This window comes from Trichechus manatus, unplaced genomic scaffold (assembly GCF_000243295.1).
Source record: "Trichechus manatus latirostris isolate Lorelei unplaced genomic scaffold, TriManLat1.0 scaffold00100, whole genome shotgun sequence".
Lineage (NCBI taxonomy): Eukaryota > Metazoa > Chordata > Mammalia > Sirenia > Trichechidae > Trichechus > Trichechus manatus.
The window spans coordinates 1,280,230-1,301,242 of record NW_004444036.1 but is presented as its reverse complement, the minus strand read 5'-3'; the positions used below and the strand labels follow the sequence as shown (position 1 = coordinate 1,301,242).

At 42.3% G+C, this 21,013-nt stretch overlaps 1 protein-coding gene across 1 annotated transcript in view; it reads right to left on the bottom strand.

Moving 5' to 3' along the window:
- Nucleotides 1-21,013, bottom strand: part of NHS (NHS actin remodeling regulator) — a 388,389-nt gene that overhangs the window by 307,937 nt on the left and 59,439 nt on the right. The window lies entirely within an intron of this gene.

The window sequence follows — 21,013 nt, the reverse complement described above, 5'->3', positions numbered from 1 at the left end:
GCCACATAAACCAGAGACTTCATCAGCCTGAGACCAGAAGAACTAGATGGTGCCCGGCTACCAACAATGACTGCCCTGACAGGGAACACAACAGACTATCCCTGATGGAGCAGGAGAAAGGTGGGGTGCAGAACTCAAATTCTAGTACAAAGACCAGACTTAATGGTTTGATTGAGACTGGAGAAATCCTGGAAGACACGGCCCCCAGACTCTCTGTTGGCCCAAAACTAAAATCATTCCTGAGGCCAACTATTCAGACAAAGATTAGACTGGACTATGGGACATAAAATGATACTCGTGAAGAGAGTGCTTCATAGCCCAAGTAGATACATGAGACTAAATGGGCAGCTCCTGTCCGGAGGTGAGATGAGAAGGCAGAGAGGGTCAGGAGCTGGTTGAATGGACACGGGAAATCCGGGGTGGAAAGGAGGAGTGTGCTGTCACACTACAGGGAGACCAATTAGGGTCACATAACAATGTATGTATAAATTTTTGTATGAGAGACTGACTTGAATTGTAAACTTTCACTTAAACTACAACAATAAACAACAACAACAACAACAAAAAAACAGGCCCACTCGTGCAGCCTGCCTTGGAGAGTGACCATGCAGGGTGCTGAACACTGCCTTCGAAGTGCTTTGACACCCCCAGGTGAAAGGAACTAATGAACTGTGCTTATTGCTGGGAGGTGCCCCCTTATCATGCTATTCATTCAGGCTGGAGGTAGAAACAGAAGGGACTTGAAAGTCCAGTAGAGTTGAAATTATTGGTAGCTCAAGACCCTACAAGCAAACGGGAGAGCTGAGCTGGGAATGGGGTGCATGAGCACTGTGAAGGAGACTCAGCCTTTAAAACACTTGACATTTCTCTGCAGCCAAACACTCGCAAAATGTCAAAGCTAAAAGGAAACCTAGCGATCATCTAATGATCCAAATTCTTTTTATTATAGCAAAGAGGAAGTTGAAGCCTAGAGAGGTAAAATGGCCTGTCATGTATCTTGTTAGCGAAAGGAGCAGAATCATTACCCTGGTGATCTTCTTTCTGCCTCATGGCCCACCCCACAATGCTCTCTCTCAGGCTGAGTTTAATAGATGAGAGAACAAGGAGCAGTCTGCCTCACACAACATGATGAAACCCACAGCAAAAGAGGCCCTCTTCTCTTTAAGCAAAATAACCCCATAAGAGAGACTGAGGGGTGAAGGTAAATTCTGTGTGTGCTGGTAGATGTTTAACAGCCAGCTTGTGAGGGCGGGAAGTCCTGACTTATAGCATCTGCCAATTTCCATGGTGTAAATACTCCCACCATGGCAGATTTCAAGCTACCAACGTGATATCACTGGATGCCAGTTGGGGAGAGATGTACACAAACAGCTTTTGTGAGCTGATACCAGCTGGCTCCAGCTCATCACTGAATTTCTGAGAAATCCAAATCACTTGGATTGAAGGATGGAAGGACCTTCTGCCACACAACGGGAAAACACCCAAGTTTGTAAAGAAAATTCTAGCAGTGCATTCTCTCACTCATTGAACTCCAAAATCTCTAGTTCCCATGTCCATGGGCCCCATAGAGAATCAAAATTTCAGGAAGTCACTGGTCCATCCTGCCTACATGTCTGGGTAGTGTCCCAGGAAATAGCATTGAGAGGTGGAATCCACATTCCCTATCCTCAAACTCTGGTCAGCCAAGCATTCCTCTCCCAGGACCAATGGGATCCATTTCCCAAGGTGATGCATGAGCTCTGATCACCATCTTGGCCAATGTCAAAGGGGGTGCTTGGATTGAGCTTCAGGCAGCCCTCCTTAGGTCACTATAGCAGGAGGAGAAACATGTAAAACCAAATCCCTCCTAAATTCCCTTTGCTGAGAAGAGCTCCAAGGCTGGGGGCAGCAACTCATCAGGGAAAGTTCTGAGCCTGTGCTTTCTTTTCGCCAAACATTGATTAGCTAATGGAGAAAAAAAAAAAAACCGTGTATAAACAAAGGTGGCTGATGACATCCGAGGGTCTGGAGCAATTCCTCTCCATCGTTCTGACAGTTAACAAATGGAAATGGTTCTTAGGGAGCATGTTTAAGAAACAGCTGGAATATGTAACAGGCATTTTTCTGCAAGCTTGACAGGTTAAGCTCCATCACAGTTGAGCTCCACTCATTGGACACCAATGGAAATGAACTCTACTATTCTTCGGAAGGTTGCCAGGAGGCCTTTGATGAGAAGGGAATCTGAGGTCTCAGCTTCAGAAATGGAGAAGAATAAATATCAAACATATCACAAGTAGACCAGATTTAAAGAGAAAAACCTATAACCGCCCATCTCTCAGCTTTCTCCCTGGTTTCCTGACCTTGTGATTAGAAGCAGCAGTTAAGAAATCAAACAACGTATTGCTTTAGGCAAATCTGCTGCAAAAGACCTCTTTAAAGTGTTAAAAAGTAGAGATGTCACTTTGAGGACTAAGGTGCACCTGACCCAAGCCATGGTATTTTCAATTGCCTCATATGCATACGAAAGCTGGACAACGAATAAGGGAAGACCAAAGAAGAATCTATGCCTTTGAATTATGGTGTTGGTGACGAATATTGAATACACCATGGAATGCCAGAAGAACGAACAAATCTGTCTTGGAAGAAGCAGAGACAGAATGCTCCTTAGAAGGGAGGATGGCAAGATTTCGTCTCATGTGCTTTGAACATGTTATCAAAAGGGACCAGTCCCTGGAGAAGGACATCTTGTTTGGTAAAGTAGAGGGTCAGCTAAAAAGAGGAAGACCGTCAATGAGATGGGCTGACACAGTGGCTGCAACAACAGGCTCAAGCATAACAACGATAGTGAGGATGGCGCAGGACCGGGCAGTGTTTCGTTCCATTGTACATAGGGTCGCTATGAGTTGGAACCAACTTGACGGCACCTAACAACAGCAACATGATTAGACACACCAAAGTGACACATGCACTGCCCTTTCCAGGGGGTCACTTTGGGGGAGAGCCTGCTAAATGTTGCCTGTTGGTCCTTAGCCAACCACTCCCCTGCCCCCACAACTTGATAAACTCAACTGATACTAAGTTTTGGAAAGATACAAGATACTTTGCCTTACACAAGGATTCACTCTAAGCCATCATTTAAATGACAAATTTCCCTGAGATAACCTGTTTTACCAAAATCTGGTTTGTCCTCTGTGTTTCAGGAGCACACTCATTCCCTAAAGCAGAGGGGACTTCTAAATCAATGACCAGAGAGACTTCTCAAAAAATCAGATAGAATTTTTAACATTACAAGCAGACCAACAAGCAATTGAGTATGCCTGGTACAGTTCTTCTTCTTTTCCAGGCTCAAGGGAGTTACGTACCAACAATGTTGTTTGTGTTCGCTGCTGTTAAGTCAGTCCTCAACTCATGGTAACCCCATGCCCAATGGAACAAAACATGCCAGGTCCTGCGACACCACCATGATTGACTCCAGATCAGACCATTGTGATCCACAGGGTTTTCACTGGCTAATTTTCAGAAGTGGATTGCTAGGGCTTTCTTCCTATTCTATCTTAGTCTGGAAGCTCCACTGAAACTTGTTCAGCATCATAGCAACAAACAAGCCTCCACGGACAGATGGTGGTGACAGTGCTTGAGGTGCATTGGCCAGGGATGGAACCTGGTTGTCCCACATGGAAGGCGAGAATTGTACCACTGAACCACCAACAGTAACATGCCTCAAAAAGATCCTGTGGAGCCACCAGTGCAAAAGGTTTCTCAATGCAGCCCCGAATCCAGCCCTCTCACTGGGACAGCAAAGGATGAATAGATTAATTACAATTAGCATGCCCAATCCGTCCGTCCTCACGGTGAAGGGACCTGCATGGACTCCCTCTTCTAAGTCTGGGCTGGGAAGGGGAACTTCACCTCATGAGAGCTGATAATCAGAAGGCATGACAGCTTAGGGGCGGGAGACAAGCTACTGCTAGGGCAGTGGAGGTTCTACTACTGTTTGTAAAAGTGAGAGGGAAGCACAGAGCATTTTTCTCCCTGCTTCTCTCCTCCCTGTTCGCTTCTCACTTTTCATAACTTCAAAAATGACCTCAATTTCCAGAAATCCTTCTTCGGAGCTTCTAACTGAAGGCCATCTGGCTGGACCTCTCCTAAGCCTACGTCATCCTTCCACCCCCAAGTAGATTAAGCTCATCTTGGACAACCACCAGAACTTGATGATGAAAACCTCCTGAGCTAAAGATCTTCAGAAGTCACGCCAACTGATAAGCCAAATTAGTACCAAAGCATAAAATAAGGCGGTACTGCCTTTGTTCTATACCGATCAGTGCATCGTCCTGCCCATCATGCCAGCACTTTGCTCCATGAAACGTACATAAAAGTCAAGAGAAACACAACTGCTGAAAAGAGAAAGAGAAAAATAAGAGCACTTCCAAGCAGGCACTTGCTGCCTTTCCTTAATACTACTTAGCACTTCCACAAGCCTTTTCATCTTCAAAGCACTTGAGGAACATTAGCTAATTAATCCTCCCAACATCCCTGCAAGGTGAGGGAGGATTATCTCCATTTCACAGATGGAGAAATGGACTATTTTGAACACAGGCATAAAACCCAGTGACAGACAGAATTGCCAGAAACTGGGCTGGGATCCTTCCCGGTGCCTTTGATGCCCACTGAAGCTTGCCAAGGGATCTCATCTCCAGGCTGAAGACTGCCAAACACTCCTAACCGGGAGGTAGCTGAGCAGACAGAGGGCCAGAGGCAAGACAGCCAAGGCTCTCCTGCTAACCCTTCCAAGTCTATAATTAATTCATGATTTCACCAGCCTGTCTGGTTAGGGGAGGTCCTTTTTGAAGACTAGATGGAGGAGGAGGAGATGCCTTCTCAAGCCATCTTCTGAGCAATGATCCTGATGTTCCTCTCTCTACATCTCCACTCTGCTTGATATTTTAAGCCAAAGCTGAACACAGCACACTCAAGGATGGGAAACCACCTTAAATCCTTCCTGGAAACAAGGCAAGTTCTAAACAAATAAATGAACCGCCGTTGACTCGGTGCTTTTATTATTCATGCTTTCTTACATTTTCGGACGGGACTAGATCTGATCAAACTCCAGCTGCAGATGCCAGTTGGAGTCCTGGTCAAAACCTCATAATAAAATGCAGCATAGGAATTTTATGTCTACCCAGGCCTATTACTCAAGGCACAATTCCAAACCATGGTGGTCTTGGGAGTTCTTGAATTTGCAAAAGCTCTAAAAAAAAAAAATCACTTGGAGATTCAGATTGTTAGCACATTCTTCAGAATTGCCACTTTTAAGTTTGCCCTTTCAAAAGCTACCATCAAAGTTTACTGATTTTTACCTTCTTGTTTTCTTTTGTACCATTATCTACCCCTACAAGGGAAATCTGTGTGCTTCAAGAGTCCAGGTACATAACAAAGCCCTTGCGGCTGGAGAACTTAGAACCCACCCTCCCCATCCCTCCAACGTGTCTCCTAGACTCTTCCTATGAGAAGTGCACAGCAAGTATCCAAAAATGTGTGTGAACTAAAATGTAGGAAAAAGAAGTAGTATGTTTAGGACAGTGGGGCGACGTTTGTCAATGCCTGGAGACATTTTTGGTTGTCTCAACTTGGGGGAGGAGGGAGTGTTACTGACATTTAGTGAGCAGTGGTCAGGGATGCTGTTAAACCCCTACACAGGACAGCCCCTCATGACATAGAGTTATCTAGCCCAAAATGTCAATAGTGCCTTGGATTAAAAGAGAACCATCTAGATGAGGCACATGCTGAGCACACCGTACGTTTTTAATAAAAACTTACAGCTTGATGGACTGAATCATTAGCTGCCTCTATAAAGGTGCTCTGGTGGCACAATGGTTAAGCACTCAGCTGCTAACTGAAAGGTCAGCAGTTCCAACCCAGCAGTAGCTCTGAGGAAGAAAAGACCTGGCGATCTGCTCCAATAAAGATTACAGCCTAGGAAACCTTATGGGGCAGTTCTACTCTGTCCTGAAGAGTTGCTATAAGTCAGAATCAACTCGACAGCAACAAGTTTTTTATCACTGGGCCCAATCCCTGTTGCCAAACCCAAACAAAGAAATCAGAAAAATCCAACTAAGAGCAACCCAGATAACAATTTAACTTTCTTATAACCTAAGTAGAACTTGATAATTTTGTCACTGTAGATTGAATAAAAGCATAAGGCTTGTTTACCTTAAACAAATTGTGAGATATTTGATGGCAGGATCATTATACTTCTTTTATCCCCAGTGACACTGGGTGTATCAAAAAAAACGCAAACCAGTTGCCGTCGAGTTGATTTCAACTCATGGTTATACCATGTGTTTCAGAGTAGAACTGTGCTCTATAGGGTTTACAATGGCTGTGATCCTTAAGTAGATCGCCAGGCCTTTCTTCCGAGGAGACTGGGTGGATTCAAATCACCAGCCTTTTAGTTAGTAGCCAAGCACTTAATCGTTTGTGTCAAATTGGGTATATAAACCAAAATCAAACCAAACCCATTGCTGTTGAGTCAATTTGATCATGGACCTCAATTACATCACGGGGGTGGGGAAAATGACCAAATATTGATGGGAAAGAAATAAAATGTTTTGCTAAATTCCATTATGGTTTTAAGGTAAAGCACCGAGGGAAGCGATCAAATATCAGTCATGGTACAGAATACATCAATCAAAAAAAAAAAAAAATGAACAGCTCAACATGCAACAACATAGATGAATCTCACAGGCATAATATCGATCAAAAGAAATGGACACAAAAGATAAATAATGTATGATTCCATTTATATGAAGTTCAAAAGCAAGCAAAACAAATTTGTGATGATAGAGGTCAGAACAGTGGTTACTGTTGTGGGAGGAAGGGTATGGATATTGTCTGAAAAAGGGCACAAAGGAACTTTCTGGAACACCAAACATTTTTTTATATCTGGATCTGGATGGTGGTTACCTGGAGCGCACACGCATAAATATGTATCAAGCCATACACTTAGTACATATTATATATCAGTTACCCTTATTTTTTTAAAGTATCAATTAAAAATGCAAAAAATAAATAAATCAGACACAGTAAAAAAGTTTAAAACTATGGTTTTTCATAGGTAAGCTTATGTTAAGGAGGCTCTTTCAAGTGGTAAATATTCACAGCTTTCATCCAAAATTCAGCTCTAAGAGTAGTCTTCTTTCTTAATTAAAATGCAAATACAGACTTTATGGCTAGAAAACAAGGCAGGAAAAAAAAAAACAAGGCTCTCCACCAGAAAGAACACACTAACTTAGTTCCCATTCAAACAATGAAATTAAACCCAGGTCTGAGAGACCAGGTCTGTCTCCAGGATCCAGGCCGACACCACATACACACACACCCAACTGCCTTTGATGTGGCTGCCTGGGGCAGCTCATAACAGGAATAATACTACTTAAAAATCTAAACAATTGCACTTCATAGTTAAGCAACCATAGTTAAGCAACCTCCCCTACCCCCTCCCTCCCAAGAAACCAAAAATCATTAGTTTCCTGCTACTGAAAAAAGATGGCAAGTTCTTTTAAAACCAATAAATTCTCAGCTAAGTCCCACGACTAAATTCCCACATCCCAGTGGCCGCTTAACTCAGCACAACACTTGCCTCTATATTTCTTATTTCATCGTAAAAGCATACCTTTATAGATCATTATAAAATTGCTGTAATTGTAACTAAGAAGTCAGCGAGTACAAGAAGAGACTATTCAGTTGCAAAAATAGAACTTTGCATTGTCCTTTAAATGATAACTGTTAAAGAATGCCCACATACACATTTACTGTGATTAGGCCATTGTGAGGGTGAAGAACGCTTTTCCACTAGAAAGATCAAAAATCTTTGTATAGAATTTTTTTATTTAGTTTTGTCTTCCCACTTGGATTTTGAGCCTCTAGAAGACAGGCACCATTTTGTCAACTTTATACTTCAAGTGCTAAGACAAATGCAAGACCATAATAGGTCTTCAGCATCTGTCTGGTGAATGATGGATGATGGATGAGTAGATGGATGGATGAATGGATGAATGGATGGATGGATGGATGGATGGATGGATGGATGGATGGACGGACAGATGGATGGGTAGATGGATGGGTAGTTGGATGAATGGGTGGGTGGATGAACGAGCAGGTGGGTGGGTGGGTGGATGGATGAGTGGGTGGATAGGTATACGGGCGGATGGGTGAATGAGTAGATGGAAGAGCAGATAGGGTGATAAAAAAATGGAAGTCAGGTTATGGGTGAATGGATGAATGAACAAAGAACTAACAAACTGATTACTTGCTTTGGCAAATGATTTCTGGCTTCTCAAATTGTTTTTGTTAGACAGCTTGTTATATCTCTTAGGTTCATAGTAGGTTCTCAGGTAATATTTATTAATTAAAAAAAATAAAATATAACCTCATTTTAGAAAGAGGGACTAGCAGATTGTATGCTGAGGGAGAATACTATGGCATAGAGAAGTAAAAGAACTAGTCTACAGCCGCTATTCAGCTACCAGCTTTGTTGACCAAAGCTAAGGTTAATACAATGGAAACCTATAAATCCATGAAGGACGTGGATAAGGTGAACATAGATTTGTTCCCAACATCCAGAAATATTAGGAAAGACTTATAGAATTACTTATTCCTAAGTTTGTATAGGCAGGGCATTTTAATGATTCAAAACTATTACTGTCTAGGAAAGAAGCTATCATAGACTTCACCTTTAAAAGTGACATCAGGGAAAAATTTTAGCTTTTCATGGCACATACCACACACACATGGGGTCAACATGAGTCAGAATCGACTCTACAGCAACTGGTATTGGTACCTTTCAGCTGGTTGGCGACAGAACCCTGGGCTAGGTGGGTCATTAAAAAAAAAAAAAACGTTGCTGTCAAGTTGATTCCGACTCATAGCGACCCTAAAAGGACAGAATAGAACTGCTCCATAGGGTTTCCAAGGAGCACCTGGTGGATTCGAACTTCCGACCTTTTGGTTAGCAGCCATAGCTGTTAACATTATACCACCAGGGTTTCCAAGTGGGTAATGGCCATGGTTGAAGTCTTCTCACCTTCTAGACCTTCTAACCCATTATTCTTTGTGCGCTAAATCTAAAGATATCCTCTCTATCATGTGTGTGCACACATGGACATATACATGGTTTTTAAAGTATCATCAAATCAAGCTCAAGCAACATTACGTAAACCTAGACAGCCCAGAACAAACACCAACCAGACATTAAAGACAATAGTTATTTTCTTTCCACATTTTCTACATGTTCATTTTGCTCTCGCTTCAAGCCAGAAATGAGAGTCACCCAAAAGCTTTCTTTAAATTTTGTTCTTCTGAGAAACACACTAGATTGTAGAAGTTTATGTTCAAGTTCAGAAGGCCCACTTGAAACAGAAAAAGTTTCAATAGAGAATTTTAATGCAAACCAAAGATAATAGTTCAGAATCCAATTTTAAAATGTTCTGGTGCTGATGGCAGGCCCTTGAAGGTTTTAAACAAAAGATCTACCCATAAGAAGGACAATTCCTTTTAGGCATTTTCCAGGCTCCACACTAAAAAGGGAAAATTCTGTTTATAAAAGTCTATAGCAAAGCTTGCTGGTTTCAGGATTCATTTGATCAAAGGAAAGGCTATATGTTAAACCATAAAGACACTAAGATAAAACTGCAACAAAAATATTTACAGAAGAATAATCTCATTTATTTGTGGTCCTATCCACAACTACATATACAAGAACTGGAAGGAGAGGTCTCTGCTTTGAAAGCTTTAGCTGTGAAATGGATTTTTATCAGTTGCCAGCCTGACATCAATATTCTTCTCTATTTGCTCTTTGCCACTAGAGTCGCTCTTTCTTTCCTTCTCCTCCCCTTCCTCCTCCTAAAACCAGTTGCCATGGAGTTGAGTCCAACTCATGGTGGCCCCATGTGTGTCCGAGTAGAACTCTGTTCCATAGGGTTTTTGAGGGCTGATTTTTCAGAAGGAGATCACCAGGACTTTTTTCCCAGGCACATCTGGGTGGACTCAAACCTCCAACCTTTCAGTTACCAGCTGAGTGTGTTAGCCATTAGCAAAACCCAGGGACTCCTAGTACTTGTACCACCTAGGGACTCCCTCTTTCTCCTAGTCCTCCTCATTCATTCTCTGACTCTCTCTCCCTCAGTCTCTTTCCATTTCCTCTCTTTCCTTCACTTCAAAAATCAAAGTGGCTGAATGAACATTATCAAGAAGGTAGGCCTTGAGAAAAGGTACTGGGAAGGACTGTTGGCCCACGCCTTCACCAAGATTTCTCTTAGACTCCAATGCCACATGGAGATTTGGGGACTAACAAATTCTCAGCAGATAGAGATTTTTCTTTTCCACAAAGTCAGCCTGAACATGGAAGAAGTTGAGGGAATTTCCAGCTTCCTTGGCATTGGATTCAGGGCAGCCAAGGACTGAGGAGAAAGTATGGTGTCCTGATGGATTGGATTTGAGGCCTCTGAGGACAGGCCCCAGCAGGCCCAGTTGCAGAAACTATAATGCTTCCGGAAGTGAGGGAGGAAACTTCCCAGAGCAGCCTGGGCCAGGGCAGGGGAAGGCCCCTGGGCAGAGGGAGAACCTCCAGGGGAGGCCAAGTCACCCTGGAAGGGAGGAATGAGGAACAGCCAGCCTCTTCCAGGCTAATGAAGAGATAATTGCCACACATCCAACCATTTTTTATGAGCAATAATAAAAAGACTCCAGCATTCTGGAAATGAATTCTCTGAATGCACCATCTTGCTTTCTTCAAATATTAAGGCATTAAACACATATATTTGCAATTCAGCTGGTTGCTATTTATCTTTTCTTTTTACATTGATATTTTGCTGCTTAGTTTTGTCAAAGAGTCCTTGACATGGAAGAACAGGATACAACCTTCCAAATGGTTCTGTAGTGAACACAACGGACTCCATGCTTAAGTGGAAACTTGAGCAGCCCCACAATAAATACTACAAACGAAACCTACATGTGGGTAGGACTTGGCCAGTTTTCAAAGTTCTTTCATGCACATGCTCTCATGTGGCATGCACCACCAGGACCCGAGCTGCTTGAAAGAAATGAGGCATTTGCAAAGATGGCTGCAAATGAAGGCCATCGCTGACAAAACTGAAAGTCGCAAAACTTAGCAATGGTGGGACATCGACGCACAACATCCATAATCTATTATTCCTCATCCAAATGCAAATCACTAGACTGGTTCACAGAATATTCTGCAGCCCCTATCACAACATATGCAAAGACTTCTACCACACTGTAGCTTTTACAAACATCTTTTAAATACCTAATTATGATTGGTGTGGTCAAAACAATGCCAAAAAAGAATAGTAATCCTCTCTGGGAACATGCATCTTTCTCAGATAAGCCAATGTTTAATCACTGTAAATGACAAAAAGAACCACGGAGGCCATAAATAAGTAAACTCATTGGTAAAAACTTGGATTTTATATTGCATTTGTAAATTAACTTTTGGCAACTTGAAGCGTTTCATCGTAAGTATTTGTGGTCAACAGGAAAATAAATTGGCTCCAATACAATTACCCAGGCACAGCGAATTTGCTCCAGCTATTCCGCCCATCTCCGTTTACATGGTTTATATAATTCCAAAAAGTTGCAGAAAACAATAATTTTTAAGACAAAATCATTGCTGAATGCTCACTATTTAAAAATAAAGATTCTGTAGGTTAATTTAAAAAAAAAAGCTTAGCAAAAACGCATATTGAAACTTTAGTCTGTTTATCTTGGTCTGTATGGTTGTTACACAGGGATTACATATGTAAAGCAATCACTGAGCTGACCTCTTAAAATAAACATGCTTTATATACTTTGGAGTATTGTCCCTGGGTGGCGCAAATGATAGCTGAAAGGCTGGAGGTTCGAGTCCACCCAGAGGGGCTTCTCAGAAAGACCTGGTGATGGACTTCTGAAAAATCAGCCATTGAAAACCCTGTGGAGCACAGTTCTACTGTGACACATACGGGGTCACCATGAGTCAGTGTCAACTCCATGGCAACTGGTTATATAGGTATGTGTATCGAAGGTGTCAAACTATGGCTCCTGGAGCCAAATCCAGCCAGCTGTCTGTTTTTGCAAATTACACATTGCCCATAGCTGCTTTCGTGCTACAATAGCAAAGCTGAGTAGTTTTGACAGAGATCAAATGGCCTGCAAAGCCTAAAATACTTACTGCCTGATCTTTCACAGAAAAAGTTTGCAGATCCCTCGTATGCAATCCCTCAATGAAAAAAATATATATATAAAATCTTAATATGTGTTTTTAAAACCAAAACCAGTTGCAGTCAAGTTGACTCTGACTCATGGCAACCCCATGTGTGTCAGAGTAGAACCGTACTCCATAGGGTTTTCAATGACTGGTTTTTCAGAAGTAGATTACCAAGCCTTTCTTCCCAGGTGCCTCTTGGTCAACTCGAACCTCCAACCTTTCAGTTAGCTGAGTGAGTTAACCGTTTGCACCATCCAGGGTCCTAAATTCACATAGAGCCACAAATCTCAGTGAAATATAGTAGCATTGTGTCATCCCATAATAATATTGAGGTGTTTGTCCAGAAGGCTGATAAAGATGGTGGATGTGATTATCTTGCTATTTCTAGAAGGAAACATCCCCTTTTTCAACAGCTCATTTGAAGAAAATGATATCTCTTTTGAAACTAGGTAACAACCCCAATCACAGTAACTGCCTCCCAACTAAAATACACTCTACAGTGTGTGGTTTCTCTCTCTGTCACCCTCCCCCCCAACACACACACACACACGCGCACACTTTGTCACATTTTCCTTCTGGACCTCATCCAATTCATTCAGTAAGTATTTTTTGAATATCGACTAAGATGCACTGTGCTCGGCCCTGAGAAACCGAAGCAAAGTAAGGCATGGCCTCTGCCCTCACTGGGCTCGCAGTCCAACAGAAGCCACAGGTGTGCAACAAATGACAACAGTCCATGTGGTAAGTACCATAAGAGGAATATCTGTAAAATACTAAAACGTTTTGGTGGCAAAGTGGACGAAGCGACCAGCTGAAGAAGTTAGGGAAGACTTCATGGAGGAAGAAGGGGCATTTGGCTTGGGCTTTGAAGTCTGAGTGGGAGTTTCCAGTGAAGAAGGGAAGAAAGGGCATTTTAAGTGGCAGAAACACCATATGCAATGAAGTGACACAAACATGACAGGTCTGGGGACCTGCAAGCTGTGTGTGCTGGAGTCCAGGGACACATAAAGGGATGAGCTGGAGAAAGTGGGGCAGAAGTCCAAGCATATGCCATGTTAAAGAGTTCGGGCTTTATCTTTATGGGTGGAGGCTCAGACATTTCTTAGGCAGAGAAATGACATGCTTAGATTTCTGTATTAAGATGTTGAAGGGGGCAGGAAGGGAGGATGAGGGGGAGAGCCACGAGAGAGACTGAAAACAGCAGTTTCCCAGATTTATCAGTGTATGTCCACCCACGAGCCTTCTCCAGGCACACCAAGTAAACAGGGCCTCCATAAATGGAAGTTATCCCAATGCCTGAGTTAGTCAAAGAAAGAAGCCACGCAATCTGCACGTTGGAAAACACAGAATGGTCCAAGCATGCCAATTCCACTGCATAAGAGGAAAAAACCCTTCCCCTTTCTATTGTTACTTGTGTGCCTGAAAATCTCCAGTATCCAGAGAAAGCCCATGGAAATGGCAACAAAAGTATACAGAAATGCTACAGTTCCCCGCTTTTGTAACTGGGTCCAAAAAGAAAGAAGACTCTGTTTCCAAGCCCAGCAACATCGATTATTACAATATCCCGATCACAGCCCAGACATCTCCAACTTGTGGAATGTCTGCACCATATGCTCCCTTCAGAAATGCCTCCTCATTATAGAATTCTTGCAAAAGGGAAATAATTCCAGCTACTGTTTTTCCCATAAAAGGGACCACTGTGCTTCTGCAACGTTCCCCAGCATGTTTCTGTAGGTGGTCATTTCAACAATAAAGGAAGTTCAAGGGTTCAAACAGATTTCCACTCTTACAGCCCAAAAATTTGAGGTTTTTGCAAGGAAGTCCCCCCTGCCGAGCAATTATGCTTGAATTCAAGTCTGGCTCTTTCTTACCAAAGTTGTGGGGGGAGGAGGGCAGAGGGGCAAGGGGTAAGGAACTGGGGGAGGGAAGAGGAGAAGATAAGACAGGAAAGAAATCAGGGCACTCAATCAGAAGTAAATGGTTACAACTGGCCATGTGATACCATGGAGACTCCAGAAGGGGGAGGAAAGAGGAATCTGGGGGATGGATTCATTCCCCACTCTTACTCTTGGCTGGTTTTTACTCTAATGAATTGATACTCTTAGAAAAAGAAGACCAACAAGGGTCACATGTGGACTCTACCGTGCCCCAGGGAACATGTTCAGAAGGTGCTTGAAAGAGCCAGGTAGAGCCACAGTGCCCAGCGGGGAACATTCGCTTGTTCACGGTGCAGTCTTGTGATGGCCACACTGCTCAGCCCTCCCCATTGATGTCTCCACCCCTGCGAGGTGCCACGACCTCCCCAGGGCAGAACAGCCAGGCTCCCAGGATGCCAGGACCCAGGGCAGTGTTGCCAAGGGCAACAGGGAAGGCCCCTTCACCATTTTCTCTTCTGCCTTTCTGTCCTCCACTCCTAAATGGTCTAAGAGTAAAGGTTACTCCAAAGACCCACGGATGAGGAGGGCCAGCTCTCTCTGTCTGCCTCTGTGCGTGTATGTCTCTCTCTCTCTCTTTCTGTGTCTATCTGTATCTATCTTTCTCTGTGTCTTTCCTACCACCATGTGGGATTTCTGCTCATCAGTTCCACAGAGTGGATGCATGAAAATATCTTAAAGCTAGACAAGCCCTTATTTCCCTTGTCCTCCTCTGTTAAAGCTGCCCAGGCCTCAGCCATCAGTCACCCACCACCCAGGTCCTAGCAGAGGCCCTTCCTGAAATCTGCTTGGGCGCCATTTCATTGCCACCCCTAATGATCACACCACTAGGAACCTCTTAGAGAAAGCAGGCCCAGCTAAGAAGAGGCATTCTTTTAAACGTATTACCCAATTATTTCACAGAGGGGAAATGCATTACGAAATTAAAAACCTTGAAAGCCCACATATTTTTAAAAGCAAATGGCACATGAAAGCATGCCACTGTAGATTATTAAAATGGCTCTACCATTGAGGAATGCACGTGTCAATAGTAGTTATGAATGTTAGGCTGCAGCCCCAGACTCATGCATTCATAGCTGTCATTCCCCCCTCAGGTGATTTTTACATCTTTGTTCGAGGTTGCCTTGTGCTAACATTTCACTCATTTCACAAAGAAGCCGACTAAAGTTAAGAGAATAGAGGTGGTTTTGTGGAGATGATGCAACCAATTGAACAGATGGCAATGAAGAAACAAAACTCGTGTGGCCACTGTCTGGGCCAGCCTGAATAAGACTCGTTGATGAAATGCCCCTGAAGAAGTAGCCTAAGCCCCAAATGGTGCTAATACTTAAAGGGGTGGTTCAGCATGATTCGGTATTTCTTTCCATGCCCAAGGTGTTGATATGAGGTGCAGCAAAAGGAAACCAATAGATCAATAAAATCATTACAAGAATTGTTCCTCAGGCTTCCCCAGGTCAGGAAGTGTCTAACTATGTTTGTAGAGATTTTGCTAAGATGAGCTCCCTCTCATATTGAAGTGGTTAGTCTGTTTCTGAGGAGACATTGGGTGGCACAAATGGTTAAATGTTCAGCTATCAACTGAAAGGTTGGCAGTCTGAATCCACCCAGAGGCACCTCAGAACAAAGGCCTGGCAATCTGCTTCTGAAAGGTCACAATCATTGAAAACCCAATGGAGCACATTCTACTCTGACACACATGAGGTCACCATGAGTCAGAACTGACTCGAGGGCAAAGGATACGAACAGGCACTTTGCCAAAGAAGATATTCAGGCGGCTAACAGACACATGAAGAAATGCTCACTATTATTAGCCATTAGAGAAATGCAAATCAAAACTACAATGAGATACCATCTCATCCCAATAAGGCTACCATTAATCCCAACACACAAAATAATAAATGTTGGAGAGGTTGTGGAGAGACTGGAACACTTCTACACTGTTGGTGGGAATGTAAAATGGTACAACCACTTTGGAAATTGATTTGGCACTTCTTTAAAAAGCTAGAAATAGAAAGACCATATGATCTAGCAATCCCACTCCTTGGACTATATCCTAGAGAAATAAGAGCTGTCACATGAATAGATATACGCATACCCATGTTCATTGCAGTACTGTTCACAGTAGCAAAAAGATGCAAACAACCTAGGTGTCTATCAACGGAAGAATGGATAAACAAATTATGGTGTATGCACACAATGGAATACTACGCAACAATAAAGAACAACGATGAATCCGTGAAACATCTTATAACATGGAGGAATCTGGAGGGCATTATGCTGAATGAATTTAGTCAGTCACAGAGGGACAAACATTGTATAAGACCACTATTATAAGAACTCAAGAAAAGGTTTAAACACAGAAGAAAACATTCTTTGATGGTTACAAGGGTGGGGAGGTAGGGAGAGGATTATTCGCTAACTAGATAGTAGACAAGAATTATCTTAGGTGAAGGGAAGGACATCACACGCTACAGGGGACGTCAGCACAACTGGACTAAACCAAAGCTATGAAGTTTCCTGAATACAACTAAACACTTCAAGGGACAAAGTAGCAGGGGCGGAGGTCTGGGGACCATGCTTTCAGGGGACATCTAGGTCAATTGGCATAATAAAGTTTATTAAGAAAATGTTCTGCATCGTACTTTGGTGAGTGGCGTCTGGGGTCTTAAAAGCTAGCGAGCGGCCATCTAAGATGCACCAATTGGTCCCAACCCACCTGGAGTAAAGGAGAATGAAGAACACCAAAGACACAAGGAAAGTAATAGCCCAAGAGACAGAAAGGGCCACATAAACCAGAGACTGCATCATCCTGAGACCAGAAGAACTAGATGGTGCCTGGCTACCATCAATGATCACCCTGACAGAGAACACAATAGAGAGTCCCTGCTGGAGCAGGAGAAAAGTGGGGTGCAGAACTCAAATTCTAGTAAGAAGACCAGACTTAATGGTCTGGCTGAGACTGGAGGAATCCCAGAAAGCATGTCCCCCAGACTCTCAACCCAGAACTAAAACAATTCCCGAGGCCAACTCTTCAGACAAAGATTAGACTGGACTATGGGACATAAAATGATACTCATGAAGAGTGTGCCTCTTAGCTCAAGTAGATACAAGAGACTAAATGTGCAGCTTCTGTCCAGAGGTGAGATGAGAAGGCAGAGAGGGTCAGGAGCTGGTTGAATGGACACGGGAAATCAGGGGTAGAAAGGAGGAGTGTGCTGTCACAGTATGGGGAGAGCAATTAGGGTCACATAACAATGTACATATAAATTTTTGTATGAGAGACTAACTTGAATTGTAAACTTTCTCTTAAAGTACAACAATTAAAAAAAAAAAGAACTGACTCTACAGCAACTGGGAGAAAAATGGAAATTCTGTATGGTTTTTTTGTCTTGGATGTAGTACAGTCAGAATGTTCCTTAGAATCAAGGATGGCAAGACTTGGTCTCGCTTACTCTGGACATGTTATCAGGACAGACCAATCTCTGGAGAAGGACATCATGCCTGGTAAGGTAGAGGGTCAGCAAAAAAAGGGGAGATCCTCAATGAGATGATTGACAAAGTGGCTCCACAATGGGCTAAAACATAGCAACGACTATGAGGATGACATAGGACTGGGCAGTGTTTCTTTGTGTTGTACACAGAGTTGCGATGAGTCGGAGCCGACTCAACAGCAGCTAACAACAACAACATGGTTTTTTAGTTTATTTCGGGTACCTCAAATGGGTCTATGTTGACTTACTTTCTTTCTTCTTCTTCTTTTTTGGACAGGTTGAATATACCTTGCGTTGCCTTAGAAAGCTAAGACGGTTTCTACTATGGCAGGGTCTGGGAGGGGCTGAATACCTCTTCTTATTCATAGGTGGATCCAGAAAAGTCTTTGGGAAAATAAAATATAATTTTCTAGAAATAAAATGTAAATGATAGTGGCATTTTCTTCGTTCAAATTTCTAATGTTTTATGGTCTACTGTGATTTAACTAAATGAAAATCATCCTTTGCGATTTAATTCTTCCTATTTAGGAGAGATCAGTTCTTTCTTTGAAAAAACAGAAAGGAAAGATATGTTTAGTCTAGGAGTTAGAAGTTAATGAGTCAGAACCCTGTTAAAAAAGGCCAAAACTCTTGTCTGATTACCTGCCTCTATATGTTAATTGGAAGAAAGGCCTCCAATTTACTTCTGAAAAATCAACCATTGAAACCTATGGAACACAGTTCTACTCTGACACATGTGGGGTTGTCGTGAGTTGAAGTGACTCAGCGGCAACTGGTGAGGTAAATATGCAGACTTACCAGGTAGCTAAAGTAGAGAAGTAATTATTTTTGCTATGCTAGTAATTTTTTTTCTATGCTTCTCAGATTTTTTTGGTGGGGGATCCAACTTTTGCAATTGTCTGTCATTTCATCCTTTCCAGTGTAAACCCACCACTCATCTGTCAGTTTGTCTTACTGTGGTGGCTTGCATGATGCAGGAAACTATGTCACTGGTATTTCAAATACCAGCAGGGTCACCCATGGTGGACAGGTTTTAGTAGAGCTTCCAAACTAAGACAGACTAGGAAGAAGCATATGGCGATCTACTTCTAAAAAAATTGGACAGTGAAAACCTTATGAATGGCAGCAGAACACTGTCTGATATAGTGCCAGAAGATGAGCCCCTCAGGTTGGAAGGCACTCAAAATACAACTAGGGAAGAGCTGCCTCCTCAAAGTAGAGTTGACCTTAATGACGTGGATGGAGTCAAGCTTTCGGGGCTTTCATTTGCTGATGTGGCATGGCTCAAAATGAGAAGAAATAGCTGCAAACATCCATTAATAATCAGAACATGGAATGTACGAAGTATGAATTGAGAAAATCGGAAGCTGTCAAAAATGAAATGGTATGCTTGAAGATAGATATCCTAGGCATTAGTGAGCTGAAATGGACTAGTATTGGCCATTTTGAATCAGACAATCACATGGTCGACTATGCCGAGAATGACAAATTGAAGAGGAACAGCATCTCATTCATCATCAAAAAGAACATTTCAAGGTCTACTCTAAAGTACAATGCTGTCAGTGATAGGACAGAAGGAAGACCAAGTAATACGACTATTATTCAAATTTACACACCAACCACTTTTGTCAAAGATGAAGAAATTGAAGATTTTTACCAACTTCTGCAGTCTGAAATTGATCAAACTTGCAGTCAAGATGCATTGATAATTACTAGTGATTGGAATGCAAAAGTTGAAAACAAGAAGGATGGGTAGTTAGAATATATGGCCTTGGTGATAGGAACTATGAGAGATTGCATGATAGAATTTTGCAAGACCAATGACTAATTTCATTGCAAATACCGTTTTTCAACAACATAAATGGTGACTATACACGTGCAACTCACTGGATGGAATACACAGGAATCAAATTGACCACATCTGTGGAAAGAGACTATGGAGAAGCTCAATATCATCAGTCAGAACAAGGCCAGGGGCCAACTGTGGAACACACCAGCAATTGTTCATATGCAAGTTCAAATTAAAACAAATCCACGAGGGCTAAAGTATGAACTTGAGTATATCCCACCTGAATTTAGAGACCATCCCAAGAATAGATTTGATGCACTGAACACTAATGACAGAAGACCAGACTAGTTGTAGGATGACATGAAGGACAACACACGTGAAGAAAGCAAAAGGTCATTAAAAATACAGGAAAGTTAATGTGTTAAATAAAATCTTCAATATGTGTCAATTAAAAAAAAAAGACAGGAAAGAAAGAAAAGACCAAAATGGATGTCAGAAGAGACTCTGAAACTTGCTCTTGAATGTCGAGTAGCTAAAGCAAAAGGAAGAAATGATGAAGTAAAAGAGCTGAACAGAAGATTTCAAAGGGCAGCTCCAGAAGACAAAATAAAGTATTATAATGAATCATGCAAAGGCCTGGAGTTAGAAAATCAAACGGGAAGAACACGCTCGGCACTTCTCAAGCTGAAAGAACTGAAGAGAAAATTCAAGCCACGAGTTGCAATATTAAAGAAATCTATGGACAACATATTGAACGACGAAAGAAGCATCGAAAGACAGAAGGAATACACAGAGTCACTGGACCAAAAAGAACCCGTCGATGTTCAACCATTTCAGGAGGTAGCGCATGATCAAGAACCAACGGTACTGAAGGAAGAAGTCCAAGCTGCACTGAAGGCATTGGCAAAACACAAGGCTCCAGGAATTGATGAAATACCAGGTGAGATGTTTCAACAAACGGATGCAATGCTGGAAGCACTCACATGTCTATGCCAAGAAATTTAGAAGACAGCTACCTGGCCAACCAAAGGGAAGAGAGACATCTCTGTGACCATTCCAAAGAAAGGTGATACAATTGAATGCAGAAATTATCAAACAACATCATTAATACCACACGCAAGTAAAATTTTGCTGAAGATAATTCAAAAACTGTTGCAGTAGTACATCAACAGGGAACTGCCAGAAATTCAAGCCAGATTTAGAAGACATGGAACAAGGGGTATCATTGCTGATGTCAGATGAATCTTGACTGAAAGCAGAGAATACCAGAAAGATGTTTACCTGTGTTTTATTAACTATTCAAAGGCATTTGACTGTGTGCATCATAACAAATTATGAATAGCATTGTGAAGGATGGGAATTCCAGAACACTTACTTGTGCTCATGAGGAACCTGTACATAGATCAAGAGGCAGTCGTTCGAACAGAACAAGGGGACACTGCATGGTTTAAAATCAGGAAAGATGTGCATCAGGGTTGTATCCTTTCACCATACTTATTCAATCTGTATGCTGAGCAAATAATCCAAGAAGCTGGACTATATGAAGAAGAACGGGGCA